Source organism: Cavia porcellus, unplaced genomic scaffold (genome assembly GCF_034190915.1).
Source record: "Cavia porcellus strain 051 isolate PalLab524CR breed Dunkin Hartley unplaced genomic scaffold, mCavPor4.1 scaffold_3, whole genome shotgun sequence".
In the NCBI taxonomy this organism is placed as follows: domain Eukaryota; kingdom Metazoa; phylum Chordata; class Mammalia; order Rodentia; family Caviidae; genus Cavia; species Cavia porcellus.
In genome coordinates, this window is record NW_026947486.1 from 19,860,986 (window position 1) to 19,875,717 (window position 14,732).

At 44.8% G+C, this 14,732-nt stretch overlaps 1 pseudogene; it reads left to right on the top strand.

Moving 5' to 3' along the window:
* The first annotated feature begins 8,822 nt into the window (after window positions 1-8,822).
* Window positions 8,823-14,444, top strand: LOC100716595 (tumor protein D54-like; annotated as a pseudogene).
* The last annotated feature ends 288 nt before the right edge of the window (window positions 14,445-14,732 follow it).

Consider the following 14,732-nt stretch of genomic DNA (forward strand, 5'->3'; position numbering starts at 1 on the left):
CAGAGCCATTTGTTGACTTTGTGGCCCGAATGCAAGATGCTGCCGATAAGATATTTTCTGATCCGGGAGTGGCTCAACCGCTGGTAAGACAGCTGATTTTTGAGCAATGTACAAAGGAGTGCAAGGCAGCGATAGCTCCTCATAAGAACAAGGACCTCAACGCCTGGATTAGGATATGCAGAGAGATAGGGGGGCCGCTCTCCAACTCGGGAGTGGCTGCTCTCCTGGCCGCGGCTGTACAGCAGAGGGGACCTCGCGGGTTAGAAGGGGAATGTAAGGCTAAAGGGTGTTTTGCCTGCGGGGAGCCAGGACACATTAAACGTCACTGCCCAAACAATGCAGATGCTAGGCCTCGTCCTAGGAATGAAGAACCATATGTTTGTGGGCGATGCAAAAAGGGATCACACAAAGCTGAGGAGTGTAGGTCGGTCTTTGATGCTCAGGGCAACCGTATTTGTGGACAAGATGCTAGAGAGCCAAAAAACGGCCAGAGGGGGCCCCCTTCACAGGCGGGCCCCCGCCCCAGAGACAGGACAGCTCAGGGTGGCAGCCTTCAACAAGGGCCACCCCTGGGTCAGCAGGTGTGGACCTCAGTGTCGCCTCAGGACTTATATTAGTGCCTGATATGGGTGTTCAAGTGGTTGAAACCACCTTTAAGGGACCGTTACCCGAAAATTCCGTGGGTCTGGTGATCGGGAGATCCTCCACGGCCCTTCGGGGTCTCACAGTAGTCCCAGGGGTCATAGACTCAGACTACACAGGACATATTAAAATTATGGTTCAATCTCTTGTGGGTACTATGGTAATCAATAAAGGAGACAAGATAGCGCAGCTCTTGCTGCTCCCCAGTCTCCACAAGAGATTTCCCTCAAAGCAGAAAATTAGAGAAAGTCAAGGTTTCGGTTCCTCAGGGGAAGTCTTTGAGGGACTCCATATGACACTTGGTAAAAGGCCCATGCTCTCACTTAAGGTCAATGGCAAGAATATAACAGGGCTCCTAGACACAGGAGCTGACCGTTCCATTATTTCCAGAAAGGATTGGCCTTCCAACTGGCCCACCAACACTGCAGATAACACGCTGCAGGGCCTGGGGATGGTGTCAGCTCCTCAGGTTAGTGCTTCAACCCTGCTCTGGTGCGATGAGGAGGGTCATCAGGGCCATTTCCAACCGTTTGTGTTGCAGTTGCCAGTGTCTCTATGGGGAAGGGACATCCTCACTCAGATGGATGTCACGCTTACGTCAAACTGCTCCCCCCAGGCTAAGGATATACTCAGGAACCAGGGATATACCCCCGGCAAAGGCTTGGGCAATGCCCTGCAGGGTCGGACATCCCCAATACCAGTAGAAAACAAAAAAGGTAGGCAAGGATTGGGTTTTTCTTAGGGACCGCTGAAGAAGCTCTCCTACCCACTTCGATCAAAATCACCTGGAAATCAAATGATCCGGTTTGGGTACCTCAGTGGCCCCTGCCTAAGGAGAAGCTATTAGCCTTGTCAGAAATAGTCAGTACACAACTTAGATTAGGACATATTAAGCCGTCAACCTCCCCATGGAACACCCCCATTTTTATAATTAAGAAAAAGTCTGGCAAGTGGAGGCTGCTCCATGATCTAAGGGCGGTCAACGCGCAGATGCAGCCCCTGGGGGCGGTCCAGAGGGGGCTGCCAGCTCTCTCAGCCATCCCTCAGTCCTGGCCAGTTTATGTTATAGACCTTAGAGACTGTTTCTTCTCAATTCCCCTGCACCCAGAGGACACTCATAGGTTCGCCTTTACTTTGCCCACCATTAACCAAGAAAGCCCTGATCTCAGATACGAGTGGGTAACGTTGCCCCAAGGTATGGCCAACAGTCCCACTATGTGTCAGATTTACCTTGATTCCCTACTGGCCCCCCTACGAAAATCCTTTCCCAAGATAAGATGTATGCATTACATGGACGACCTTTTGCTCAGCGGCAGGGACCCAGACATGCTAAATAATATGCTCAGCCAGTTGGTCGAGGCCCTGAGACAAGCTAATCTGCATGTTGCCCCCGACAAGATTCAGGGAGGAGAAATGGTGACCTACTTAGGCGCGAGAATCTCCCCTATGCTAGTCTCTCCGCAGAAGGTCACCATTAGGACGGATGGCGTTAGGACCCTAAATGACATGCAAAAGCTATTGGGAGACATTAATTGGATTAGGCCATATTTACATGTACCAAATTCAGATCTCAAACCCCTGTTCGACCTTCTGAAGGGAGACCCAGATATAGCCTCCCACAGGAGGCTCACTCCTGAGGCAAGAGCTGCCTTACAGAGAGTGGAGGAAGCCTTAGGTGGGGCTACCTTACACAGAATTGAACCAGGGCGACCCTTTGATGTCTGTTTGCTACAGACTAGTCTACAGCCTACAGCGGTGATTTGGCAGAAAGGACCACTACTGTGGATACACCCTAAGGTCTCACCTGCAAAAGTCATAGAGCATTACCCGGAGGCAGTCGCTTCATTGGCCCTTGAAGCGCATGATAGAGCTGTCCAACATTTTGGCTCAGGACCACAAGCCATCCGAGTACCCTATACCGCCAGCCAGATCAAGACCCTGGCTGCCTGCATAGATACCTGGGCCATTCTGAGATGTGTTTTCCATGGGGATATAAACAATCAATACCCTAAAGACCCTATCTTGTCATTTGTCACTCAGCACCCTATAATTTTTCCAAAGGTTACTGCCTCTGAGCCATTAGTCCCAGCAACTACAATATATACAGATGGCTCCAAGACGGGGATAGGCGCCTATGTGATCCTAGGCAAGCCCCCGGTTACCATACAATTTAAACCAGATCAGCCTCAGGTGGTGGAACTGCAGATCGTTAAAATGATTCTTGAACGGTTCTCAGAAGCCATTAACATTGTCTCCGATTCTAGGTATGTGGTCAATGCTATGCAAGTGCTTGAGACTGCCAGTTTAATTAGATCCACTTCCACAGTGGCTGGACTGTTCCTGTCTATCCAGACATTGCTTCAGAACAGACACCATAAGGTCTTCACCACCCACATAAGAGCACATACATCCCTGCCAGGGCCTATGGCACAGGGGAATGCGGCTGCTGACACTGCCACTCGCCCGTTATGGATTTTTACCTTACTAACACCAATCGAGCGAGCCCGTGCCTTCCATGATAAGTTTCATGTTAATGCCAGGACACTAGCAAACCATTTCCATGTTTCTAGAGCAGATGCACGAGATATCGTGCGACTATGTGACTCCTGTGCCACATACAAACCTGCCATACCGATGGGAGTAAACCCTCGAGGTTTGATCCCTGGTGATGTTTGGCAGATGGACATCACACATATACAGGAGTTTGGGACTCTTAAATATGTTCATGTTTCCACAGACACCTGTTCTCACGTCATATTCGCAACAGCAGAAACAGGTGAAAAAGTGTCTAATGTGATCAATCATTGCCTGGCAGCTTGGGCCGCATGGGGCAAACCAAAAATATTAAAAACTGATAATGGACCAGCCTATATAGGCAAAGCCTTCAATGAGTTCTGCAAAATGATGGAGGTTCAATTAAAACATGGTATCCCATACAATCCCCAAGGTCAAGGAATCATTGAGAGGGCTCATAGAAGCCTCAAAGAAATTTTACAAAAACAAAAAGGGGGAGTAGGCCAAGGCCTGGCCCCAAAGGCACGATTATCCATGGCACTATTCACACACAATTTTTTAAATTTAAATAATGATAATCGCTCCCCAGCTGTGGAGCACTGCAACCCTTCCCCCAACCATAAAGGGTGGGTGAAGTGGAAAGATGTCCTGACAGGACAGTGGATGGGCCCGGATCCAGTGGTCAGCTGGAACCGAGGCGCGGTTTGTGTTTTCCCACAGGAACCGGGACGAGAACCACTGTGGATACCGGAGAGACTGACACGGGCAACAAAGCCCTCGACTGAAGATCAGACCTGCCCTACTGGAGATCCATCACAGACCAACCAACAAGATGAATAGAAATAGCGGTAGCCCGAAATGGACAAGAAGATCCTCAGGCATATACATGGCTTGCTCAATTGGCCCACGACCGAGTCTAGATATGGCGGGCATCCCTCATTCTCCTCCATAAGGTGACAATACACAGCAGGGTAGGTGAGTCAATGACGGGTAAGAGCGTGCCTCCCCAGCACGACTCGACCTAAGCCAGGCCCTACCCCATCCTGCACGTAAGCCGCTGGACTGTTAGATGCTGCCCAGGTCTAAATTTCTCTCCGAGGGGATTTCTTTACGGAGAGGAAATGAGTGCAAGCTTGTGTGCATCCAGGTTCCGTCCAGTTTGTGCCTGGCCCTAGAAAAAGGACGAGGGCCTCAGGGCCTTGGCAGACCATGGCATGGCCAACCAGGGTCTAAGCCAAGGACCTACGGTGGGCCTACACATAGGGCATAAGCCTCTGCACCCAGTCCAGGAAGGGCTACGATGCGCACATTCATAAAAAATAAAATAGGGGGAGATGTTGGGAGCCGCGTCTGTGATAGCTCGCCTTGCGCGGCGGACGTGCGGCCTGTGGTAAAGAACAAAGCCTGAGGTAGATTACCCCTCCCATCGAATATGTTAGTTTCCTGCTTACCGCGTAAACAACCCGCTCAACAATATAGTCTGCCTGGCAACTGATGATGTTAGCCAATCAGCTTGCCTTGCTTACTTTAACATGATTGGACACTGTACCCGTATATATACCGGTGCCACCCCTGGGCGGAAGTAGAAGCCAGGTAGAAGCCCGGAAGTAGAAGCCCAAAAAGGAGCCGCGGAGAGCGGACCGGTAGAGGCTTTGGGGCAGACTGAAGCACAAAAGGAGCTGCGGGGAGCGGACCAGAGGAGGCTTCAGCTGGGAGAACCCAGGGCAGGCTGTACGGAGAAGGAAAATAAAAAGAAAAGGTTGTCCACTACCAGACTTTGTCGTGTGTCCTTCCTGCCGGCCGGGAGCGGACATCGACAATCAGGGAGAGTCAGCTTGTGGTGATTGTCCCAGTTACAGGCAGATGAGCTAGAAGAACTGATAAAGGTTAAATTGAGGGCCTTTCCTTTATAATATGGGAGAGGAGCAGCCAAGCATAACCAACATGATTGGGTGAGATCAGGTTGGGTATGATTTAAAGCCATGTATGCTCCTATAATCAAACTGAACAGGTTAGAATGTGAATATTGAGGGGCAGGTATATGATCTGCCTGGTGTAGCGGAGCTTGAGAAACCATTATGGCTGAGGGACTTACTGTAGTTATTTGAACAGTAGTAACAGGATCTGTATTGGGCTGATTGTATTTTGGATTTGGATGTAAGGGAATAGAAAAAAAGCAATCTTTAAGATCAATGACAATTTTAAAAAATCCCAGAGGAATGGCACTGGGTGAAGGGAGTCCTGGCTGCAGATGTCCCATTAAGACCATGGTCTTATTTATTGCCCTAAGGTCTTGTAGCAGCTTCCATTTCCCTGACTTTTTTCGAATAACAAAGATGGGTGTGTTCCAAGGGGAATCATTATGGACAATGTGGCCTGTATCTAACTGGTCTTTCACCAGCTGTTGTGTGGCTGCAAGCTTTTTAGAGGTAAGGGGCCACTGATCGACCCAAACAGGTTTGTCTGATAACCAAGTAATCTCTTTTGCATGGGCCGCAGGAAGGTCAATGACCCCTATTGAAAATGGCCTAGGCCTGCTTTAGAGGGGTTTGGAGTTGGGGAAATAGGCACTTTAATGCCTGAGCCTCGTTTGCCTAAACCTTGATTAGGAAGGAAGCCCTGAGTGAGCATTTGTTTGGTGACTACAGCATTGGGACTGCTCATCATCATTCCCATTTGAGTTAGCAAATCTCTGCCCCAAAGGTAAAGGGTAGCCCTTTTACAATATAGGGCTGTATGTGCCCCTGATTGTTCTCACTATCTTTCCAGGTAAGTAGACTGGCACTACGTTGTGGATTTTTAGATTATCCAATCCCTTGTAAATGCGTCATAGTGGTTTCTAAGGGCCATGTGGGAGGCCAGTCCTCCTTTATAATGACTGTTACATCAGCACCTGTATCTATGAGCCCTGAGAAACTTTTCCCATTAAGCAATAAAGACATAAGGGGTTTATCTTTGGAAATGAATTGAGCCCAGTATATATCTGAGGATCCAAGGGAAGAATTTCCCCTGTAGGAAGCCACAGCTGCATTAGAAGTTTGAACTAAAGGCAGCAGCACCAACTGAGCAATACGTTGTCCTTGGCTAATGGAAACTAGGCCAGAGATAGAGGATACCATGGCAACAATTTCGCCAGTATAGTCGTTATCTATGACTCTTGGAACAACTTGTAACCCTTTCAATACTGTGCTGCCGCGTCCAAGAATTAACCCACAAGTGCCCTTGGGAAGAGGGCCATAAATCCCGGTGGGAATGGTATTGAGCAGCCTCTTCTGCTAATTGTGACCAATCAACTTTCTGGCCACTGGAAAGGTCAGGGTAAATAGGGCGGTATGGAGGAGGGGCCGTGGCGGCGCCATTTTGAGGACCCTCGTGGTCTCCAGACAAAGGGAGTGTCGGCACATCGCCATCTTGAACAGGCTCCAGGATCTCAAGGACAACAGAGCTGGGAGGGCTGGGTGCCTTAGATAAGACCGGTGGTGGCGGAGTACAATTGTGGGAGGCAGCTAACGCAGCCTCACCCTGGGCAAGCGTCTCCGCGAGCTGGGGATCTGCGTGAAGTTGTGCCAGCAGCTCAGAGATTAAAGTCCAATATGAAAAAGCAGTTACAGGAACCTTTTTTGGACCAAAAACTTCATAATAGTCCTTAAGAGCATCTCCTACTCTATTCCACCTGTTTAAATTAATCGTACTCTCTAGGGGGAACCATGGACACACTGAATGTATGAACTGAAAATATTTTATTAGTTCCTTTGTCTTAACCTTAATCCCTCTAATCTTGAGAGCCTCCCTGAGGCCAGTCACGAACAATTCGTGCTCACTGAGTGCTTGTCCCATGTTGATGCCGTTCACCTACCGTGATTCAGGCGAGACGTAAGGTGGCCGTCTGCACAGATCACAGGAACAATGTCCTTGAATCAGTCACGCTGGCCAGCGCTTTACTCCTGTGAACGGTCCCGCGTCGTTATCCCTCGTGCCAGGTGAGGTCCCTTCGTGGTCACCACTTGATCCGGCCTGCGGACCAATCTATGGGTCTCAACCTGGAGAGGGGATCGGGGATGGGGACAGGACAAGAGAAAAGAGAGATGGAGACAGGATGAGATTCCAATCGAGTCTCTTTTATTTTTAAAATGGCTACAACTTATATAGGGTGGGGGGCGGGCCATAGGCAGGAAGAAGGCTTAATCTGATAGGTCATCGTCACATTCGGTTATATGATGTAAGCAGGAGAGGATTATGGGTAATGTAGGCAGGCTGAAACAGGAAGTTTGCTTGTCATGTGCATTGCAGGCAAGGGAAGGATCATGGGAAATGTAGGCTGACACACAAAATGCCCTCAGGCAGGAGGGGCAGGGCAGCAGCAGCTATTTAAAACCGCTCCCTACAGGCATCACAATCCCTGACTTGAAATTATAGTATTAATCCTATTGTGATTTTTTTAAAGTGTGGTACTGGCAAAAAAAAAAAAAAAACAGACTTGAAGATCAATGGAACAGATTGGAAGATGCAGTAACAACTCCAGACACACTAAGCCACCTTACATTTGACAAGGGTGCCAAGCACATTCACTGGAAGAAAGACAACCTCTCTACTGAATAGTGCTGGAAAAACTGGCTCTACATATGCCAAAGATTAAAATTGGACCCATATCTTTCACTATGTACTAAGGTAAAATAGGAATGGATCAAAGACCTTTTTTTATACTGGAGATTGAACTCACAACCTCACACTTGTCAGGCAGGTGCTTATGACATTGAGCTACATCTCTGGCCTTGGATCAAGAATCTTAATATTAAAACAGAAACATTAAAAATCTGCTGGAAGATAGAATATGTAAAACTCTTGAAGACATTGATGTAGACAAAGATTTTATGAACAGTTCCAGATCGCACAAAAACTATCACAAACAATCAACAAATAGGATCTCACCCTACTGAAATGCTTTTGCATAGAAAGAGAACCACCAACAGAGAGAAGAGACAGCCATAAAATGGGAGAAAATGTTTGCCAGCTGTTCCTCAGACAAAAGATTACTGTCGAGAACACATAAAGAACTTAAAAAAAAAAAGCTGCAAAAAGTGAGCAGAGAAGATTTAAGAGAAAAGCTACAGAAGATGAAATCGCTAGAAGTGCCCTGGGGGTGGAATCACCCAAGCCTTTTGGAGCTTACAACCAGATTGTTTCAGATGCTGAGTGTGGAACTCTAGGACTTAATGTTTGCCCTGCTGGATGTTGGACTTGCTTTGTTTCCAATACTTTATATTCCCCTGTTTGTAACTTTTGGAATGGTAATGTTTATCTTGTGCCTTTGCATTTCAGAAATGTTTAACCTTGTTTCATTTGTACAGGGGTTACAGTTAAGAGTTTGCCATAGATCTTGAGGAGACTTTGGACTTGGTCTTTTCAGCAATGTTGAAGCTGTTAGGACTTTGGCAACTCTTGGAGGCAGACTAAATGCCTTTTGTATGAAGGATGTACATGAGTCCTGGGGGCCAGGGGTGGACTGTCATGGTTTATGTCTGTGTCCCCAAGGCCTCATGAGTTTGAATTGTGCATTTGTTATTCGTTCATTGTCTAGTGCTTGCATTGATGGTGTCAGTGCTCCACCCACAAAGGGGTGAAGCCAGGATATGATGTAATGGCAGGAAGAAGGTGTGTCTTGCTCTTTGCCGGTTCCTTTTTGCTGTTTTCAGCTGCCATGAAAGGCAGCCCAGCCATGCCCGCCTGCCTGGGAGCCAACTGAGTGTGGACTGAAACCTCCAAAAACTGTAAGAAATAAACCTTTCCTTTCCCAACTTTGGGCTTCAGGTATTTTGTCTGAGCGACGAGCATAAAGTAACTAAGACACATACTATACAGATAGTTGTTTTTATTAATACTGTTATGTACTGATATATACAATTATACTATGCCTGATGATATAGCCAATTCTATTGGAGATAACAAGAGACAACACAGGAACTATGGTAGAACTCTATGTACAATGGTCTTATATGTTTATTTCATTTCATGTGTGTATAGGAATATGTTTTGTTTTTCCTTGCTTTATTTTGTTTCTCCCTCTAATATAGAAAGGATAGAAATACATGCTAAGACTCACACATGTGTAGAATCTATAAACAGTTTATGAGAACTGATCTTATGACACATGATGAAATGAACAGATACTTTGAAGAAAAAGAGACACTAAAGTACGCAGTGCTGATCCTGAAGTGTCATAATGTGACACCCAGCAATAGTGTTATTCTTTGACCAGAGTGATATTAGCCTGCTTGGGTTTGTTGAATCTCAACATAATTGACGATATGGATAACTGCATGTATGTTTAAGTGTATAGGATTGATAACCATATTTCCAAGTTTTTGTTGGATAGTTGAACAGAACTGGTTGCAATCTCACTGTTTGCATCCCCACTTTATATTTTGCACTTTAGTATCTTAAATAACTCTTTGTAAGAAGACAATCTGTAATCATCAACTAGTGATTCCTTACTGTTTATTTTTTTCTTGAAAATTATGTATTATTTCTACCCGTTTTCTGTCTTGTTTAGTCTTTCTTTAAATTAAATTTTTAAAAAAGACACTACAGTACCTAGTGCTGATCATGGAGTGTCATGATGTGAAATCCAGCAATACTATTATTCTTTGTTCAAAATGATTTTAACCTGCTTTAGTTTGTTTAATCTAAACATAAATGAAGATATGGATAACTGCATGTATGTTTAAGTGTATGAGATTGACAACCATGTTACTAACTTTTTGTTGGACAGTTGAACAGAATTGTTTGCAGTCTTGCTGTTTGAATTCCCACTTTACATGTTCCATTCTTGTACCTTGAACAACTATTTGTAAAGTGATAATATGGAAACATTAACTAGTGATTTCTTACTGTTTATTTTTTCTCTGAACGTATGTATTATTTCTATCTATTTTCTGTTTTGTTTAGTCTTTCTTTAAATAAAATTTTTAAAAAATTTACTACTGTGACTTTAAAAAAAACCAGCATGGTACTGGCAAAAAAAAAAGACCCCAAGATCAATGGAACAGATTAGAAGATGCAGAAACAATTCCAGATATACTTGGACAACTTATCTTTTTTTTTCTTTTTTGTACTAGGAATCGAGCTTATGACCTCACACTTGCAAGGCAGGTGATATACCACTTAGCTATATTTCCAGTCCCAGACATTGTATCTTTGACAAAGGTGCCAAACACCTTCACTGGAAGAAAGATAGCCTCTTTAACAAATGATGTTGTAAAGACTGGCTCTACATATGCTAAAGATTAAAATTAGACCTATTTCTTTCATCATGCACTAAACTAAATTCAGAAAGGATCAAAGATCTAAATATTAAAACAGAAACATTGAATCTGCTGGAAAATAGAATAAGTAAAACTCTTGATGACATTGGTATAGGCAAAGACTTTATGAATAAAAGCCTGATCACACAGGAACTATTATAAAGAATCAACAACTGGGATCTCATCTTATTAAAAAGCCTTTGCACAGCAAGAGAAATCACCAACAGAATGAACAGACAACTCACAATGTGGGAATAAATGTTTGCTAGCTGTACTTGAGACAAAGGATTACTATCAAGAACATACAAAGAACCCAAAAAATATGTCCTTCCAAATTTAAATACCAATCCAAAAATGAGCACGTAAGATGAATCCACACTTCTCAGATGAAGAAATACAAACAACAAATAAATATATTAAAAATGTTCAATATAACTGGTCATTCAAGAGATGCAGATTAAAACGTCACTGATTCCACCTCACCACAGAAAGAATGGCTATTATCAAAATATCAACTAATAGGAACTAGGATGCTGGGAAACCAAGCAAGCAGCTCGCCTTCCTGGTAAGCAGCAGCGGTGTGGCAGACTGCGGCCCTTCCAGGGGGAGAACCACCAGTGTTTCCTGAGATTCACTCCATGCTGGAACTTAGGACACTGAGAAGTCAAGCAAGCAGCTCGCCTTCCTGGTAAGCGTCAGCATTGTGGCAGACTGTGGCCCTTCCAGGGGGAGAAACACCAGCAGCTCCTGAGTTCCATGCCATGTTGGAACTTAGGACGCTGGGAAACCAAGCAAGCAGCTCCCCTCCCTGGTAAGTGGCTGCAGTGTGGCAAACTATGGCCCCTACAGGGGGAGAACCACCAGTGTCTTCTGAGATCCACATCATGTTGGAACTTACAAAGCTGGGAAACCAAGCAACCAGCTTGCCTCCCTGCTAAGCAATAGTTAACCTACTGGTGCACAGCCTAGAGTCAAACATCCCACTTCCCCTACCCCCCTTCTCCTGTCCCCCATTAGCAAATGGGAACCAGAAATCTGAGCATCTCCTGGGAGGTTGAGCATAGCAAATAAGGGGGACTTCCTTCTACCATCTCTTTAAAGGCAAATATTTTTATGACTGTTTTGCTGTATTCTGATTAACGGTACTGCTCTATTCAATATTCTGTTTTGATAAGTTCTATAATGTTCTGTATTTCATTTTATTTTGATATACGTGATTAAAAGAACAACTATTGTAAAGATAATGAAATATACTGTGATACCTATTACTGTTATCCTGGTAACATGCTGTGAAGTTCTGTACCAATTTCACTGTATGATCTTAGTTGGCTTTATTCTATCTTGATCTGTTTTATTTTACTACTTTCAAAATAAAATTTTTAAAAAGTAGGCAAAAAAAGGAAAAAGAAAGAAAGAAAAAAATCGACTAATAACAAATGTTAAAGGGACTTCTGGGGAAAAGGACCCTTCTCCACGACTCGTGGTAGTATAGACTGGTGCAAGCACTGTGGAAATCAGAGAGGAGATTCTTTTAAAAATTGAGACTGGCGGTCCCATTCTGGGACTTCCCAAAAGCATTAAAAACATCATACCAAAGGGATATATGTGCACTCATATTTATAGCAGCACAATTTGTAATAGAGGGATCTTGGAAACAACTCAAATGCCCATCAACCAAAGAATGAATTTAAAAACATGTGTTATTTTTATACAATGAAACACTACTCACCCATAAAGAAGGATAAACTTGAGACTTTTATAGGTAAATGGATGCAACTTGAGATCTAAGTTTAGATGGTTATACTACTAATTTCTCTTAGTTGATTGAAAAGAAATGTTTGTGTTAATATTGTTTGGACATTAAATATAGATATCTTGTACTTTGAGTAACTAATTTAAAGATAATATGCAATGTATTAACCATTATTACCCTCTGATTATCTTGTTTTGAAGTTTTGTTTTATTATTTTCTCTTAAAAAAATTAGGGGGACTCAGAATTTAGCTCAGTGGCATAAGCGCCTGTCTGGCAAGCACAAGATCATGAATTTGATCCCTGGAACACCCCACCACCAAAAAAAACTGGTGTACCTTGGACAACAGATAGACACTCCTCCCATTATCTACCATCACCCACCCACAGTCTCATGGTCTGACCGGTTCCCTTTCCTCCCCAGGATCCCCCAGCTTCCAGAATTACCCAGAACAGGGCTACACAGCACTTTCCAAGAGTCATTATTGTTTTTATTTATGCCAAGGAGCTCTTGGGGAGGCAGGGGATGAATTTCACATTGCTCTGCATACCCAGTGAAAAGTTCCTGCCCTAGTATAAATTATTGTACATTATGGCAGTGGTCTAACATGGTGGAAGGCCAAAGCAAAAACACTTACCCTGACAACCACTTCCTCCTTCTTCCCCTTAAGCCCTAATTACAACTTCCTTTCCCTTGTGCAAAGAGAATTCCAATCAGTTCCTTGCATGTCATCAATGCCTTCCCCATGCACCACTTGCAATCAGAGGTCATATAACCCTCTGCCTACTCTGTATCCAGTCAGAAGAGAAAGCCAAACCCCCTTGGGTTGTGGAATTCTCTCCATGTCCTCAATAAAAGCCACTTTCTCTTTCCTTATGCTTCTCTATTGCACCAGAAATCCCTAACACCCAGGAGCTCCATGAAATTTCATACACTGGCTCCGGTTCTTGCTTGTTTGGTTTGTGTAGCTCCCTCAAGCCTGGTTCCGACGTCGACTGCAGCCAGGCCGCCGACTGAACATGGACTCCCTCGGCCAAGATATCAACCTTCTCCTAACAAAGGTCAGCTGCCTGACTTCATGACTGATGTCCCTGTTGACCCAGGTGTGGCTGCCCAGACTCCTGCTCTTGAGGGTCTGACAGAGGTGGAAGAGGAGGAGCTCAGGACTGAGCTTGCCAAGGTAGAAGAAGAAATAATCACCCTGCGCCAGTTCCTGGCAGCCAAGGAGAGGCACTGTGGAGAGCTGAAAAGGAGGCTGGGCCTGTCTGCCTTGGGGGAACTGAAGCAGAACCTGTCTAAGAGCTGGCATGACATGCAGGTCTCTAACGCCTATGTGAAGACTTCTGAGAAACTTGGAGAGTGGAATGAGAAAGTGACCCTATCTGACCTCTACAGGAAGACACAAGAAACTCTCTCTCAGGCAGGACAGAAGACATCTACTGCCTTGTCTAACATGGGCTCTGCCATTGGCAGGAAGCTCGGAGACATGAGGAACTCTGCCACCTTCAAGTCGTTTGAAGACCGAGTGGGGACCATAAAGTCTAAGGTTGTGGGCGGCAGAGAGAATGGCAGTGACAGCATCTCTTCCCCAGCGGGGAGTGCTGACCCACCCCTGCCAGATCACTCACCTTTCTAAACCTGCGATAGTGTCGCCAAGCCATGGAACAGGTGCAAGCACACCTTCATCATCACAACTACAACTCTGCGCAACAGAGCCACCAAGCTGGGGCGACTGAACAGATGGTTTTGAGAACAATCATGATCCTTCACGTGCAGATGTGACCGCTGCCTTCTCAAGAGTTAGAGAACAATCCTGTATATAAATGTTTTACACCAAAAGTTCATAGGTGAAGCAGATCACTGTGCTGTCCTCAGGGCCACAGGAAATGGACAGGGTGGAGGGTCTAGGGAGTAATAGGCCCAAAATTATGCCCCTCTCGGGAATTTTGATAGCTCCCCAGAACTTAGCAGGAAGGAGACACATTAATAATATGAAACAAGCAACATTTTCTGGCCTCCCCTCCTGTTTCCTAAACTCACAGGTAGCGTATGTTCACTAAGAATGCACTGCCAGAGCGCAGTTTTTGCCCGGAGATGCTGAATAAGAGAATTGTCCATTTTCTGAGACCTCAGAAACATTGTCAGCAGCTGCCTAGTTGTTATACTAATTTGACAAGCAGATTTACTATTTTTTAAATGCAGTAGACTCCTCAAAAATTAAAATTTGGCAAAGCAGCTTTAGCCTTATCATTAGAGAATATTCTTTGGACTCAAGCTGAAATTCAAGCCTTACATCGCCTTATGCTATACATATATGTTCTGTAATAGGTTCTGAGCATTGTGTACAGTTTTACATCTGGTCCATGTTGTATCTTGCCTGACCAATTAGTGTGCTTATCTCAGTGGCACCTTCTAGTATGAAGAACTTGATTCTCACAAAAAAAAAAGAAAGAAAGAAATTTCACGCACTGTGGATAGCAGGTACTTAGCATATGCCAGAGGAGGAAAACAGAAGGAAGTGGG